Source organism: Oncorhynchus mykiss, chromosome 26, assembly GCF_057628025.1.
Source record: "Oncorhynchus mykiss isolate SJ-2025 chromosome 26, ASM5762802v1, whole genome shotgun sequence".
Classification (NCBI taxonomy): Eukaryota; Metazoa; Chordata; class Actinopteri; order Salmoniformes; family Salmonidae; genus Oncorhynchus; species Oncorhynchus mykiss.
In genome coordinates, this window is record NC_143047.1 from 10194705 (window position 1) to 10209205 (window position 14501).

General features: G+C 41.1%; 1 protein-coding gene across 2 annotated transcripts in view; it reads left to right on the plus strand.

Moving 5' to 3' along the window:
- cdh8 (cadherin 8) overlaps positions 1 to 14501 on the plus strand; it is an 86960-nt gene that overhangs the window by 23590 nt on the left and 48869 nt on the right. The window lies entirely within an intron of this gene.

The window sequence follows — 14501 nt, forward strand, 5'->3', positions numbered from 1 at the left end:
TATCTGAAAACAAATATTGCCTTTTAGCAAAAAAATATACAATATTGTTAATTATAGTGTCTTTGCACAGTTACAGTTCTTTGCATATTTAATTGGAGCGGAAATGCCTCTGTATTTGTGGAAGGGTTGAATATAGAAGATAGAATCTGTCAAATAATACAAGTATCCTCTTAGGAAGCATTGTGATATGAGCCATTTGTCACCATGAAAAAAAAGTGTCCCATTAAAATGTGAATGCCAATTAGCAAAAACAAATTCCATCCCCCAAACACATTAATTAGACAATAGTTTTTGTTCATTTCCTTCTCGATTCACTTGTCGTTTTGTGGTAGTAATTAACAATAGTGTTGAATAAAACACATTTCGGTATAGCTTCGTTTAACATGCTACTGATGCCTTGGGATTCATTTCCGGCTCAGACCATGTAGGCCATATGATCTACTGTCCTGACCTTTAGCATATGAATCCAATCTTGTGGAGTTAGTCACTTAGCCTGGGAGAAGTCTTCTGCAGGCAGTTAAAGTGTAAAGTGACGATCTCAACTGACCTAGCCCTCTGATGTGTGTAAATCAGGGAGCTGGGTCGGGCCAGGCACTCTGGCAAGCAACTCTGGGAATGCCAGGCAGTGTGACTTCACTTTCTGAGAGGACTAGCAAGCCACTGAAGAACAAGTAATCCGTCTGCTCTGACACTGACACTGTAAAGGTTGTCCTCAGGCAAGGACTCCCTCTGTACAGCATGAGGAGTAGGTGTTAGCAGGAAAGTGTCATGGGCTTTCTCTTTTCCTCTCTTTTTCTCGCAAACACACTTTTTCTCTCTCACACACAAACACACACACACACACACACACACACACACTGGTACATAGAGTGGTGGCTACGAAGACGAGGTTAGTCTAGCACCATCTGCCATATACAGCAAGTTCCGAAAATAACAATCAATTTTCAACAAATCACTGCAGATTTTGTGCGTGGATTTGTTGATTTGTTGTCAGGGGAATTTATATATTGACTTCTGATCTTCTGAATAGGATATGAGGAGATCTGCCCCATTGTAATTTCAACTAAATTGACTGTATCTATTGTATGTCATGTATTAAAGCTATGCCTCATGTAGGCACCAGAAACCTATTGGTTTCCCATTTGTGACTGAATTATCCCTGTTTGTTTGCTAGTTTTCTTTCTACCAGCTTTGCCCCTTGAATATAAGTATTATGTTGTGATCCCTCCAATAACAAGCTGTTTGAGGTCTAGCTGGTGCCCCAGTTAGAGAAGGCATGAAGTTACTGTAAGTTAGTTTAATGGCGGGTGCATGGTCATGAACAGGCTGTTTTGAACAATGGCTAATCAAAAGCTCCACAGTGTGAGTGACAGCATCAAAGTGGATCTGCATACTGGGGGAATTCTCCAACTTTCTGATTCTCTGCAATTAAGTCTGTGTGGGAAAAAAAAATGCATGCTGTGATGATTTCTTTCACCAGGCACAAACAACACGAGCACTTCTCAATTCTGCTGTTGTGCTTGTGTACATTATTCTCAACCCCAGGAGAGCTAGGAGTTGAGAGAATTAAAAAGGAAGAGAGGGTACTGAAGGGTGGGGAGAGGGAAAAATGCAATATTTTCATGTTTTATTGTTGCAGAGCCTTTTTACAGCAGTAACAATGTTAGACAAATTATACACCGCACAAGGAAACACTGTTCTTCGTCGATTATGACCACACAGGCCCCAAATAAGATCTGGTTTTTGACCTAAAATACTTGGAATTGATCGTTTCTGGTTTTAAAATGTCTTGGAAGAAGTATCTCTATATCTCCATTTATTTGCTCTAAATGTATCAAGATATGGCATGTAACTCTTCTTTTCTCTCCGTCTATGTACAACTCCATATTTGTTTTTTTATCCTCCCGCACAGGTATTACAGGTCAGTAGATTTCATCACCCCATTTCTGTGCATGTAAGCATTTTTGTAAGCATCTGGAGCGACTTAATGGATATTGGAACCTCTTATAGAAGACAGAGGAGCATTGGACAATGGTGAGATTGACGACTGTTTGGGTGTTTTCCCTGTGACCCTTCCGCATCTGGCAGGAACAGAGTCAGGCAGGTGTGACAGCCAGAATCCATCTCCCAGTCAGGGGTAATAGGGAGGGGCACTCATACAGAGACAACCCCCTCCCCCTTCCTGTTCTAGCCATCATTCCAGGAAGGACTCTATTTGTTTCAGTATCTTCCAGTAGGCTATTGGTCTGCTCTCTTATATGATTAGGACGACTTATGGCATGCTTTCTGACACGTTTTCTCTGTAAAAGACTGCTGCTTTCAAGTAACTACACTGATTCCATAGTGTAGTAAAATATACACTACATGGCCAAACGTATGTGAACATCTCCTCGTCGAACATCTCATTCCAAAATCATGGGCATTAATATGGAGTTGGTCCCCCTTTGCTGCTGTAACAGCCTCCACTCTTCTGGGAAGGCTTTCCACTAGATGTTGGAACATTGCTGCGGGGACTTGCTTCCATTCAGCCACAAGAGCATTAGTGAGGTCGGGCATTGATGTTGGGCGATTAGGCCTGGCACACAGTCGCTGTTCCAATTCATCCCAAAGGTTTTCGGTGGAGTTTAGGTCAGGGCTCTGTGCAAGCCAGTCAAGTTCTTCCACGCCGATCTCGCCAAAACATTTCTGCATGGACCTCACTTTGTGCATGGTGGCATTGTCATGTTGAAACAGGAAAGGGCCTCCCCCAAACTGTTGCCACAAAGTTGGAAGCACAGAATCGTCTAGAATGTCACCAAACTTTACAGTTGGCACTATGCATTGGGGCAGGTAGCGTTCTCCTGGCATCCGCCAAACCCAAGTCTTTTCTTTTGTTATTTATTGAGAGGTTGCACAGGTGGGCGTCTGCAGTCGCAATGGTCTGACTTTTTTCCGTGGGAGGGAGCCCTAAATAAAGGTTGTTTCACTGCATGTCTCTCTTAGTGCTCTGTAATGTATGTCATGACTCATTGTACAGAACATGAGGGTAAAGTCCCCTAGAAGTGTACTGGTTAAATTTATCCTAGAATAACAGTCTTTAATTTTTCTGGAATTATTATTCTGATAAATGTATTTTTGCCTATTGTCACGTCGATAGGTTGATAGGCTGTTTGAGAAGGTTTGAATCCTAAGCAACCTGCCTACACATTGTTTGAAGTACAGTAGACCAACATAGTAACTGTAGTAGGCAAAGCTATGTGCTGGATAATCTTGGTATAGCATTTCACTGGAATTAAGGGGCCTAGCCTGAACCCTGAAAAACAGCCCCAGACATTATTCCTCCTTCACCAAACTTTACAGTTGGCACCATGCATTGGGGCAAGTAGCATTCTCCTGGCATCTGCCAAACCCATAGTGAAGCATGATTTATCACTCTAGAGAACGTGTTTCCACTGCTCTAGAGTCCGATGGCAGCGAGCTTTACACCACTCCAGCCGACACTTGGCATTGCGCATTGTGATCTGAGGCTTGTGTGCGGCTGCTCGGCCATGGAAACCCATTTCATGAAACTCCCTACAAACAGTTATTGTGCTGACGTTGGTTCCAAAGGCAGTTTGGAACTTGGTAATGAGTGTTGCAACCAAGGACAAATTATTTTTACAGGCTATGTGTTTCAGCACTCGATGGTCCCGTTCTGTGAGCTTGTGTGACCTACCACTTTGTGGCTGAGCCGTTGTTGCTCCTAGACGTTTCCACTTCACAATAACAGCACTGACAGTTGACTTTGGGCAAATCTAGCAGGGCACAAATTTGACAAACTGACATGTTGGAAAGGTGGAATTCTATGACGGTGCCACGCTGAAAGTCTCTGAGCTCTTCAGTATGAACCATTCTACTGCCAATGTTTGTCTATGGCTGTGCGTTCGATATTATACACGTCAGCAACGGGTGTGGCTGAAATAGCCGAATCCACTCATTTGAAGGGGTGTCCACATACTTTTGGTGATGTAATGTATTTCCATGAATAGGTAATACGGTAATGCATGTATCTTCTGAAATGTACTGTACTGTACTTTATCCCAAGATAACATTACTAGACAAGCTCTGTTTCATAGGGTACTTTCAGCAGATCATATCTAAGTTATTTAATACTGTAGTAAATAAAATGACTAATTGCAGTCATGTAGACTGTCTCTCTTGGTGGTAAAAACAGCTCTATGCCTTGTGGCCGAACAGCATTGTTCGGGTGCGTAACTCTGGAGCCCTGGAGTGTTGTCCTGTCAGTGGCATGGAAAATCCCTTTGTGGCTCAGCTCTAATGTAAATCACAGGTAAGGGGACCCTGAGCCTGGCTGATGTACCAGCAGTGTGCCGTGAAATCTCTGTTGACATTACCTTATGGGCAATTCCAGAAAGAGAGAGAGAAAAAAAGACACATGAACAATTCAAAAAGTCAGTTTTGACTCCTGTCTCTTTCACTATGGAACTGAATTTAATTACAGTAAAAGGCTTGACTTTTTCCTATTTACCAGCTGTCATCTGTACATTCCCAGAACTGAGGACACCATCCCTGACAGTAACTAGTTATAAAAATAACTCCTAATTTACCTGCTCGTTCTTACATTTACAATACCCCAAAGACCTAACCCGTTTTCTTATTTTTTTCCTGGGTAACCTTTTAAACAGACTAAGATATTTCCCAGATTTGATGGGGAGAGAAAAGCAGATAACTTTAAAATGAAGTGAGGTAGCTAGGGAGATGAGTTACATGAAGCAATTTCTACGTTCTTCGGCACCGTAGGGAGGAAGAAATTACTCTCTTTCTGTAGCATATAACAATATTTAGTTGAAATGATCTCGACTGAAGTGCTGGACTGAAATGGGAGCACTTTATATGAATCTTCAGGACCTTGTCTGTTATTTTGCTGCATTCTTTTGAGTGGTGCAGTGTGATGTAAAAGGTCAGCCGTTTTGCATTGGGATAAAGTTATGTAATTTTGGATAGGTCCTGAACTGTGTCTCAGAGCTACAACGATAATGTACTTAGATGGCTGAGTTTCTCCAAAAAAAGAAAGAAAAAACAGCATCACTGCTGTCTGTGGGAGGGTATGGTGATGTTTCTCTCCCTGGTCAATGGTTCCTTCTTCTCAGCAGTGTGAAACACACGCACACAAGCATGACTCACACAGACAGTGCTTCAGCCTGTAAGCGGCCGTCCACTCGGAAGTGACGTGGCGTCTTCCAACACAGGTCGGTGTAATCCCACGTTCCAACTCGACGACCTGCGTTGACGGTGCTACCTAATCGAGGGACCTTTTCCGTCCCCTAGCTATCTGAAGGGAGCTGCCAGCTGCTGCTGTGAAGAGCACTGCTTAACTGTTTTCCGCTACAGCAAAGCATCCTTTTTTTTTTTTCCCCCATCCAAGAACATAAAACAATGGTGTTATTTGTATATCTAATGACAGTCGAAAAGCTAAGCTTCTTAATTAAGGGGGGCGTGGGATATAAATCTAACCAATAACAGCAATGTTTCTAGATGTATTACAGATACATTTCTCTCTGATACCTGTACATGAAATATCCCAATGGAGAGATATGCAAGCCTTGTTTCTATATGAAATCCAGGTGTTGCTGTGTGTTTATTGCTGGATTGGCGTACTTAGTTTAATGTTCCTGCTAGCCCGCCACAGGTTACAGATACATGTTTTTAGTGCACTTGTGGCCTACTTTTTTTCAGTAGGACACACTTACAATTTATTCCCGACAGAGAAAACTCTTAACTGAAGTTGTCCATGACGCCTGGTCAAGGACTCAAAAGTCTGTTCTTCCGTTATTGAAATGTTGCGCAATGTTCTCTTTTTTTTCCGTGGGAGGGAGCCCTAAATAAAAGTTGTTGCACTGCATGTCTCTCTTAGTCCTCTGTAATGTATGTCATGACTCATTGTACAGAACATGAGGGTAAAGACCCCTAGAAGTGTACTGGTTAAATCTATCCTGGAATAACAGTCTTTCATTTTACTGGAATTGTTATTCTGATAAATGTATCATTAGCCTGTAGTCACGTCAATAGGTTGATGGGCTGTTCGATAGGCTGTTTGAGAAGGTTTGAATCCTAAGCAACCTGCCTACACATTCTTTGAAGTACAATAGACCAACATAGCTACTGTAGCAGGTCAAAGCTATGTGCTGGAAAACCTTGGAAGAGCATTTAAAACATCGTTTTCTGAGTTTAATTGACACAGGTAATACTAGTGTGTTTAACTGTTGACCATGTTTGGTGAGAAAGTTACAAAACAAAAAATCCTGTATAATACTCTGTAAATCAGAGTAGGCCACAGCTACGTTTCTACTCAACAGTCCAACATGAAGAACAGCAGCTCCATTGTCTAAAGGGCATTTCAGAATCCAAAGCTGTGGTTTTCCCTGTGGTCCATTGTGACAAATCCATCCGACTTTGCAACCACCATTCGCTTAGACACACAGTCGCGACCGTGCACCTCCCCAACATTCCTAACCGACGTGGCGACGGTTGGGGAAATGGCTTGAGACGTGCAAGAATTTGAAAAGTATTCAAGTTAACGGTCCAATATTCAAGAACACTGGTGTGTGGATGCGTATACGTTTTTGGACTCCGATAAGCACTTAACCCTTAAAAATGTGTTGCTTTGCAGTGGTGTCATTTACAAGATCACATTGCATGTTGTACTGGAGAATGAGATGCCTATCTTCTATCTTCTAACTAATTCATTCAGTTGTTCAATAATTAAAAAACAAAAGATGGTTGAAATATGAATTAGAAACCCAAGCAGCGCCATCTGGACAACAATAACAATCCATCACAACGAAATGATGCATCAAATTACACTTGCAACAGGTTCCATCTGTACCTTGCGAAATCAATCTCATTCTGATTTGAGTAGGTCAGCTGCGTGGAAAAAAAGAAAACAATTTGCTCCTTGATTATTGTTGTTTTGTTCTGGCTTCTCCCCTAGCCTGTGGTGTGTATATTTAGGCTCATAGGTAGGCTAATCATACTGTGGAGGAGGTTAAAGCTAAAAACCTACCCCCGTTTAACAGACCGCACAGCATCCATCTCCTAACGAATTTTTACTGCTGCGGCTCCTTTGTCTCTGCACTCTACATAATGCAGAGGTTTCTGCCCGGGCACAGAATCTCAGAGAATGCATATGGAATGGCGATGCAATGTATAGATACACTCATTGCGTCAAGTGCATTGACTTGACTTTACAGTTAAATATTTTTATAGCACACTTGTGAAGGCGTCAGTAGCAGATTGATTGGCTCAGGTTGGGAAATTGTAACAAATTAAATGAACAGTGGGAATGACTCAATAGGGATAGTTTCTTACGTACAAAAGGTTATTCCCTCACTATAGCGTGTAAGGCCTTTAAAGTGTACTGCAAAATCATTTTCCATTTCCAAGTTTCTCTCAGCAGGCAGTCAGCCTGAAATACACACTCCTCTCACACACACACACACACACACACACACACACACACACACACACACACACACACACACACTACAAACTCCTCACGAACGCACGCACACACACACGGACGGATGCATGCACGCACACACACACACACACACACACACACACACACACACACACACTCACATACACACACACACACACACACACACACACACACACACACACTCACAAACAACATATTTTCATGGATGAGTACATCTAATTGCATTGGCCTCTTAGACTAAAGGTAGCCAAATAATTTGCTCTGTGATCCTTTTGCCTTTGAATTAATCTTGAGAAGCAGTAGTCTGGCCCAACAATAACACAACGGTTGCCATTTCTTCCTCTTCTCCTCCTCAATAGGGTTCTGCTCTGAGAGGTTGCACCATTCAAGACAGTGGATCTGACTTTAATTATTGTAACTCTCATTGTTGGAGTAGTGTGGTTCTCACTGAGGACATTTTTGGCAGATTTGATTAAAATGGTACTTTCATGGGATGGACTGCAGGGAAAATTGTCCCCAAGAATAGCTAAGTGTATCATATATCATGCATCGAGCCATCTGTTCCTTATATTCAAATGTTATTGCAATATTTAGAATTACAGATTATTCATGTAGGTGTAATTAACAAATTAAATCTTCCTAATGAAAAACTGTCTGTATAAATTGGTAGACTTCTTGCTCAGAATCAAGTAACTACAGTAAGTAATTCCTTAGTGTAGCCTTAAGGTAAAGTGGAATTTGCTTTATATATACAGTACCAGTCAAAAGTTTGGAAACACCTACTCATTCAATGGATTTTCTTTATTTTTTACTATTTTATACATTGTAGAATAATAGTGAAGACATCAACACTATGAAATAACGCATATTGAATCATGTAGAAACCAAAAAAGTTTTAAACAAATGAAAATATATTTAATATTTTAGATTCTTCAAAGCAGCAACCCTTTGCCCTGATGACAGCTTTGCACACTCTTGGCATTCTCTCAACCAGCTTCATGAGGAATGCTTTTCCAACAGTCTTGAAGGAGTTCCCACATATGCTGAGCACTTGTTGGCTGCTTTTCCTTCACTCTGCGGTCTAACACGTCCCAAACCATCTCAATTGGGTTGAGGTTGAGTGATTGTGGAGGCCAGGTCATCTGATGCAGCACTCCATCACTCTTCTTGGCCGAAGGTATGTTTTGGGTCTTTGTCCTGTTGAAAAACAAATGATAATCCAACTAAGTGCAAAGCAGATGGGATGGCGCATCACTGCAGAATGCTGTGGTAGCCATGCTGGTTGTGCCTTGAATTCTAAATAAATCACTGACAGTGTCACCAGCAAAGCACCCCACACCATCACACCTCTTCCTCAATGCTTCACGGTGGAACCACACATGCAGAGATCAACCAAAAATCTCAAATTTAAACTCATCAGATTTCCACCAGTCTAATGTCCATTGCTCGTGTTTGTTGGCCCAAACAAGTCTCATCTTATTAATGGTGTCCTTCAGTAGTGGTTTCTTTGCAGCAATTCAACCATGAAGGCCTGTTTCACGCCGTCTCCTCTGAACAGTTGATGTTGAGATGTGTCTGTTACTTGAACTCTGTGAAGCATTTATTTGGGCTGCAATCTGAGGTGCAGTTAACTTAACGTATCCTCTGCAGCAGAGCTAACTCTGGGTCTTCCTTTGCTGTGGCGGTCCTTCATGAGAGACAGTTTCACCATAGCACTTGATGTTTTTTGCAAATAGGGTTATCTTATGTATTAATTAATTTATTTATTTAACCTTTATTTAACCAGGTAGGCCAGTTGAGAACAAGTTTACAACTGCGACCTGGCCAAGATAAAGCAAATCAGTGCGACACAAACAACAACACAGAGTTACACATGGAATAAACAAACATACAGTCAATAACACAATATGACAGTCTATATACAGTGTGTGCAAATGAGGTAAGATAAAGGAGTTAAGGCAATAAATAGGCCATAGTGGCGGAAAAATTACAATTTAGCAATTAAACACTGGCGTGATAGATGTGCAGAAGATGCATGTACAAGTAGAGATACTGGGGTGCAAAGGAGCAAAAAATAAATACACTATGGGGATGAGGTAGTTGGATTGGCTATTTACAGATGGGCTACATACAGGTGCAGTGATCTGTGAGCTGCTCTGCTTAAAGTTAGAGAGGGAGATATGAGTCTCCAGCTTCAGTGATTTGGGTATACCACTCCTACCTTGTCACAACACAACTGATTGGCCCAATTGCATTAAGAAGGAAACATATTCCACAAATTAACAAGGCAATTGAAATATATTCCAGGTGACTGACTACCTCATGAAGATGGTTGAGAGAATGCCAAGAGTGTTCAAAGTTGTCATCAAGGCAAAGGGTGGATACTTTGAAGAATCTAAAATATGTTTTGATTTGTTTGATGTTTTCAGTTTTATTCTACAATGTATAAAATAGTAAAAATCAAGAAAAACCCTTGAATGAGTGGTGTCCAATCTTTTGACTGGTTCTGTATATGATGCCATGTTTTTAGAACTACATCCCCTATGATGGCAACTGTGACCTAATACAGTGAGAAATTGTTACAGTGACCAATGGACATCATATCTGACCTTTTATCTGACCGTGATCTAATCAAATAAGAACGTATAGGAAATAGTCATTCTCATTATCTTACCAGTTGTAAACAGGGTTTCAGTCTGATCATACTTGCTCATATGTTGCTTTTCATGTCAGTTTGTGAACCACACACAGATAGCCCACACCCAAATTTCTTAGGATGTAAAAAGCAAGTATTGTAGGATGAATTTCACCACACAAATCAGCATATAAGGATTTAAGCTTCCAGGGTGAACTGCACAAAGAAACCCTGGCTAATTGAGCCTTGCGATGAGATTCAGATGGGGAACTGCTCTGACATGCTAGACGCCAGCTGACACCCAGCCTTACAGGGTGACAGGGCCCTCTCTCCCTCACACTCCCTCACCCTGCAGAGAGGAGCAGCACATGCCCTCTCCACCACTTGCCCTGACAAGGAGCAAAATCATTAATTCGCCATGTAGGGCTTAACGCTACACTTAAGTGTGGAGCCTGAGGCCGAGGGGAATGAAATATTCCTCATTAGAATGCACTATTGTTCCACCGACTGCTATGAAAGCTCATCTTGAGTATGGAGTGGCATGTTTTCTCCTGAGCTTGACAGTAAAAGCAGCCACATGTGGCAGTGATTGAGGGTACAGTGGGAAGGGGGTCTGATTCCCGTCATTGTGCATTGGGATTCACAATGAAGCAGTGAACTGTAACACAGGCCAATAAGCATGATGTCTGAGTTCTTACATGTAGAGGGGTTTCTAATAAACATAGATACGTAGATGCATGATGGGAAGTCCGGGTACGTGACCAGTTTTCATTATCATGCAAGGCTGCGGTTGTGACATTGCTGTTGGGTTATTTTCCAGTCGTTAAACTACTTATGCTTATTTAGTGCAGACTTTTTTATTTAATTTTTTGGTTTAAACTTTATTTAACTGAAAGTGCAGTTTGAGGGTTTGAGTGGGTGAGCGTTTGTACTATATAACGTTATTGTTGCAATTGCGAATGTGGACAGAACAGTTTTAATGAACACAAAACGGTTAAGGTTAAAAGTGTTCCCAGAATGTCATTGTTTGCCGGTTCAGTTTTGGTGCCTTGCTAACTTGGATAATGATAGACAGCCTTGTCAGCCCCGCTTCTTTAATTCTCCCCTCTGATGATCACTTGTGCATTGTGGTATGAAGATCATCCTACGAGAGGGAAAGAGGTACCATTTACACTGGACAGTATGCACTGGGGAGGGGTGGGGGGGGTTGATATTTATTTTTGTTCCTTGATTAGAATAATTGATACAATTATACTAAGAAGACTTCGTACCATGTATGGTTCTTCTTTGCCGGCTTTGTATTTTAACACACACACACACACACACACACACACAGCCTCCAAGTAAACCGACATGCATTCATTTGGGCTCATTTAAGGGGTTTCGTAGTGTGTGGAATGTTGTGAAGCTGTTGTGTTAATGAGCCACATCTTTCATGTGAAATGATGGCACAATTAGGAAAACAAAAGTGCAAGGTGTGACAATTTAAGTGAATATGCTTTGTCAGTGTCTGTGAACAGCACCTTTGAGACAGTATATGCATGAAAACGGGTTTATAAAACAATCGTGGAGGCTTTATAGAGGTCTGGATTTCTGTACACACATTTTACCTTGTTACTCTGTCCCCAAACATGGTCTCAAAGGAATACCTCTGGCAAATTTCAGGGCAGAAAATGAAATGGAAGTTGCTGAATAGGATGTTCTGGCGCAAGATCTTTACAAAAATACAAATTAGAAAGAGGACCTCTTCTGGCCATGTTTCAGACCAATGCTGAACATTGTCCAATTTGCAAATGTTCTACTTTAAGATCCCCCCTGCAATCCTTAGTTACTTACCTTTGGGATCAAGTTCCTAATATATGGATAGAATAAAACCAGCCATATCCGCTCCTCATTTGAAGAAGAAGAAAAACACCTCCAACTGTCTCTTACCTTGGAGCTCCAGTTCTCTTATCATCTTATTCCCTATGAATCTCTGTAGTCATTTTAAACATGAAAAGGGTTGTCTGTACTTGAATCCGCTAATGTTCACACAATGTGTGCTCGCTTGCAAGATGGCAGTGTCAAAGACCTTGACAGGTGACTCTATACATAGGCAGTGATGGGAAAAAGTACTCAAATCTCATACTTGAGTAAAAGTAAAGACACCATTAATAGAAAATGACTCAAGTAAGAGTGAAAGTCACCCAGTAAAATACTCCCTGAGTAAAAGTCTGAGAGTATTTGGTTTTAAATATACTTAAGTATCAAAAGTAAATGTAACTTCTAAAATACAGTGCCTTGCGAAAGTATTCGGCCCCCTTGAACTTTGCGACCTTTTGCCACATTTCAGGCTTCAAACATAAAGATATAAAACTGTATTTTTTTGTGAAGAATCAACAACAAGTGGGACACAATCATGAAGTGGAACGACATTTATTGGATATTTCAAACTTTTTTAACAAATCAAAAACTGAAAAATTGGGCGTGCAAAATTATTCAGCCCCTTTACTTTCAGTGCAGCAAACTCTCTCCAGAAGTTCAGTGAGGTTCTCTGAATGATCCAATGTTGACCTAAATGACTAATGATGATAAATACAATCCACCTGTGTGTAATAAAATCTCCGTATAAATGCACCTGCACTGTGATAGTCTCAGAGGTCCGTTAAAAGCGCAGAGAGCATCATGAAGAACAAGGAACACACCAGGCAGGTCCGAGATACTGTTGTGAAGAAGTTTAAAGCCGGATTTGGATACAAAAAGATTTCCCAAGCTTTAAACATCCCAAGGAGCACTGTGCAAGCGATAATATTGAAATGGAAGGAGTATCAGACCACTGCAAATCTACCAAGACCTGGCCGTCCCTCTAAACTTTCAGCTCATACAAGGAGAAGACTGATCAGAGATGCAGCCAAGAGGCCCATGATCACTCTGGATGAACTTCAGAGATCTACAGCTGAGGTGGGAGACTCTGTCCATAGGACAACAATCAGTCGTATATTGCACAAATCTGGCCTCTATGGAAGAGTGGCAAGAAGAAAGCCATTTCTTAAAGATATCCATAAAAAGTGTTGTTTAAAGTTTGCCACAAGCCACCTGGGAGACACACCAAACATGTGGAAGAAGGTGCTCTGGTCAGATGAAACCAAAATTGAACTTTTTGGCAACAATGCAAAACGTTATGTTTGGCGTAAAAGCAACACAGGTGAACAAACCATCCCCACTGTCAAACATGGTGGTGGCAGCATCATGGTTTGGGCCTGCTTTTCTTCAGCAGGTACAGGGAAGATGGTTAAAATTGATGGGAAGATGGATGGAGCCAAATACAGGACCATTCTGGAAGAAAACCTGATGGAGTCTGCAAAAGACCTGAGACTGGGACGGAGATTTGTCTTCCAACAAGACAATGATCCAAAACATAAAGCAAAATCTACAATGGAATGGTTCAAAAATAAACATATCCAGGTGTTAGAATGGCCAAGTCAAAGTCCAGACCTGAATCCAATCGAGAATCTGTGGAAAGAACTGAAAACTGCTGTTCACAAATGCTCTCCATCCAACCTCACTGAGCTCGAGCTGTTTTGCAAGGAGGAATGGGAAAAAATGTCAGTCTCTCGATGTGCAAAACTGATAGAGACATACCCCAAGCGACTTACAGCTGTAATCGCAGCAAAAGGTGGCGCTACAAAGTATTAACTTAAGGGGGCTGAATAATTTTGCACGCCCAATTTTTCAGTTTTTGAATTGTTAAAAAAGTTAGAAATATCCAATAAATGTCGTTCCACTTCATGATTGTGTCCCACTTGTTGTTGATTCTTCACAAAAAAATACAGTTTTATATCTTTATGTTTGAAGCCTGAAATGTGGCAAAAGGTCGCAAAGTTCAAGGGGGCCGAATACTTTCGCAAGGCACTGTATACTTACGTATCAAAAGTTCAAGTAAATGTTAATCAAACCAGATTGCAAGATTTTCTTGTTTTATGAATGTATGGATAGTCAGGAGCACACTCCAACACTCAGACATAATTTACAAACAAAGCATTTGTGTTTCGTGAGTCCGCCAGATCAGATGCATTAGGGATGGCCAGAGATGTGCTCTTGATAATTCTGTGAATTAGACACTTTTCCTGTCCTGCTAAGCATTCAAAATGTAAATAGTACATTTGGGTGTCAGATAAAATAAATGGAGTAAAAAGGACATATTTTCTTTAGGAACGTAGTGGAGTAAAACTACAAGTTGTCAATAAAATAAGTAGTCATGTAAAGTACAGATATCCCCAAAAATGACTTAAGTAGTACTTTAAAGTATTTTTACTTCAGTACTTTACACCACGGATTTATAGGCAATGAAAGTGTTTGAGGTTGTTTAGAAAGAAAAAAAAACTCTGGCCATAGAGTGTTATTCGC